This window comes from Rhipicephalus microplus, chromosome X (assembly GCF_043290135.1).
Source record: "Rhipicephalus microplus isolate Deutch F79 chromosome X, USDA_Rmic, whole genome shotgun sequence".
Taxonomy (NCBI): Eukaryota; Metazoa; Arthropoda; class Arachnida; order Ixodida; family Ixodidae; genus Rhipicephalus; species Rhipicephalus microplus.
Window position 1 is genome coordinate 479,380,398 of NC_134710.1, and position 3,234 is coordinate 479,383,631.

The 3,234-nt window shown below is 44.1% G+C and overlaps 1 long non-coding RNA gene across 1 annotated transcript; it reads left to right on the forward strand.

Annotated features, from left to right (window-relative positions):
- The first annotated feature begins 1,173 nt into the window (after positions 1-1,173).
- On the forward strand, positions 1,174-3,234 carry LOC142776704 (uncharacterized). Its single transcript, XR_012887731.1, has 2 exons — positions 1,174-1,825; positions 2,283-3,234. It is a non-coding gene; the product is annotated as an uncharacterized LOC142776704 (long non-coding RNA).

The following is a 3,234-nucleotide window of genomic DNA, read 5'->3' on the forward strand; positions in this document are numbered from 1 at the left end:
TCAAAACATGCAAAAACACTTATCTGCGCAGTCGATCCGGAGCGCTCAAAAAAACACGTCCATCCACCTCTACAGCCTGAACTGGGTAACTTGATGGATGGATGGATGGATGCTATGAGCGTCCCCTTTATAACGGGGTGGTGACAAGTATGCCACCAGACTCGACAAAAAAAAAAAACCTTTTTTCCTTTTTTTTTATGTTGGCCTAATGCCTCTACTTCGATAAATTCTATCTTAATGGAAAAAAGGTAAATTTTCAGCTTAAGTTCTCTGCCATTTACGGCACACTGTCCATATTTTATTTATCCAATATTTATTTTTGTCCTTTCTCTCTAATTTTCTGCCACCAATACTCTAACCGTCTCTTACTTATTTCAATCGCGGGTGTGTTCAGCTTTCCATTGTTGTCCCTAAAACCCAAGGCTTCCTGTAGGCTCGTGCCCAAACGTACACCTGGGTGGATATCTCCACATTCAATCAGAACATGCTCCGCCGTTTCCTTATCTTTCCCGCAGCATGTGCATTGTTCTTCTTCTTTACTGAATCTTGCTTTATAACTACGCGTTCTAAGGCAACCCGATCTCGCTTCAAACAGTAAAGCGCTTCCCCTTGAATTATCGTAAAATGCCTCCCTCCTTATTTCATTTTTGCCCTTTCGGTAGTTACTCAAAGCCGGTTTTTTCTCCATAGCTGCCATCCAGTAAATCCTCTCCGCCTCGCTGACTTTTCCCTTAACGCTCTTTGTTGACATATGGCTCACAATACCAGCCGTATATTTACTAGTGAGTCTTCTAGTTCTTTTTCTCCACTGTGTGTCCACGCTCTTCCTATACAAATAACGGAACACCTTCTCTGCCCATCTACTCTCCTTCATATTTCTTAGCCTTTCTTCGAACCTTATTTTGCTCTGCGCTTCCCTCGCCTCAAAACCTGCCCACCCCATATCGCCCTTTACAGCCTCGTTTGTCGTCTTCCCGTGAGCACCCAATGCGAGGCGTCCCACAGTCCTTTGATTTACATCCATTCCCGATTGCACCTCTGCCCTCATGCACACCACTGAGTTCCCAAAAGTAACAAAAGAGCTTGGTAACTTGAGCGCCCCTATGCGGCGAAGTTCGGCATCCGAGCCGGCGCAGGCAGCTGCGTAGACCGCCGCCAGCTGGGCAGGTCAGGAGTACATAAGGTCAGGTGTTCTGTGGTCGTGCCACAGAACACCTACCTGGTCGTGCTTCGAAGGCACGGCCGACTGCTGGAAGCAAGCACGGAAACTACTTCAAACTTTCCTGAATGACAGCTTTGTAATCTAGAACGACAACAAAACGACGAACGACTGCGACCAGCGTGACGTGGTTTCGTGCCGAGTTCGAGCGACGCCGACAAATCCAGCGAATGCCGGCCGGCTATGCTTGCGCCGGTCCCGAGTGCGATCGTCGGCCGAGTGAGAACATCGCACAGACTACTGGAGCGTTCTTGTGCTTTGATCTGTGATTTTCTGTGCTGAAAACGAGTGTAAACAGACTTCAGAGGTTTGGAGCTTTGAGCGTGAGCCCTCGCCTACCGCGGAGGCAAATCAGAGTGGTGTCATCTGCATCCAGCGTAGGCCTCTACCGTCTAGTTCGTATGAACCAGCAGATGCGAGGAACCTCGGCTGAAAAAACTCTACGGTAGTTTCCGTCGCAACATAGACACCATATACGACGCCCGAAACATCGCGTAGTTCATACGGAGGAGTTTTTATCTGCACTGTGTTTGTTTTCAACATCGGTATTCATCATCGCTGAAAGCGAACCTCGCACTAGCCAACACATTTCGGTGATGTGAAAACGTACGTACTTATACAAGTGTATTCGTGGATTGTACGACGCTGAAACATTCGTTGGCTTTGGTGCAAATCGTTTTCGTGTGTTGCCAAGCTAATAACAAGCGTGCGCTGGGTGGTAGCAGTGTGAGGTGACTTCGCGTCGGGTACCACCAATGCTGAAACATTCAGCTGTCAGCGGTCTCATTTCCATTCACGTACAAGACAGAAACTCGAGCGTGCGTTGCTGTGGTGATCGAAAAAGAAAGTTGCATGATTAAGTGCTGCTGGTATTGCCTGCTATTTCACTTCTCGCTTCTTCTGCTTCTCTGCCACGCTCAGTAGCACTTACGTTGTTTGTAGGCATTCTAACGCACACATTCTTAATTTATAATTCATTCTGATACTCGTAGCTATTGGCATACAATGGCGCTTCTCTATCGTTTTACAGTTTACTATAATATAATGTGCGTTTTGTTTACAGCTGGACAGATAACTGAAGACCTTGTGAGAAGCACCTGATTTGAAATCAGCTGCACGATGACACGATAGTTGGAAGAGAAGATCACCACATGTATGCACAGAATGAATGAAGGTGCACTAGTATGGTACTGCACTTTGTATAGAAGAAATGCAAAAAGTACCTCATGTGACTTATGAGACCTTTCAGAACTGTGCATGTATTTATCTGTTCCTCCAAACTGTAATGAGCTGAAGATATTATTCGATGGTGTTGAACATTGAATATTTGTATGTGTTTTCGAGGAGTGCTTCATTTCTGTTCAGTTTTTTAATATATGCATTAACTTGGATTATATATATATGCATGCACCTAAGCATATCCAGTTTAGCTCTGTTAGAAAACTTGCCAAAACTTCTGTACGGTGCTCTGGTGCAATCCTATGATCCGTATCCGTCCCATCAAAAATTTTGGGCATGCTTTTTTGCATTATAGGGTATTTTGACAATTGATGTCATCTGAAAGCCACAGCGCTTGGCTGTAATCTCAAAACCAATGTCTGTCTTATCAAAAAGTGTGAGATGCATTTTGTAGATGTTAAAGGATATTTAAACTACCAGGAAAGTGCTGAAGCCTTCAACACAGCACTGATCCGCAATCACCATCCAGCTTAGAAGTCATTTGTAGTGCTATCTAACACATTCAAATAAAGTTATCAAACACTGGATTGATCTACTTGGTTTGATTCCTAATACCAGTGTGTCTGACTTTTTGGAGGCACTTGCATTATAATAATGTTCTATTTCTCTGATTTCTTACCGGGGTGCACTCAAGGGTAGTGATATTTGTTTACCTTGGCATACTTATTGTGATATTACTGTTTAAATCTTTTCATTTTGTATATACGTACGCCACTTTTGTAGTAGCCTCACATTGAGCTGCCGTATTTGAAAATAAATAAATATACCATCCGAAA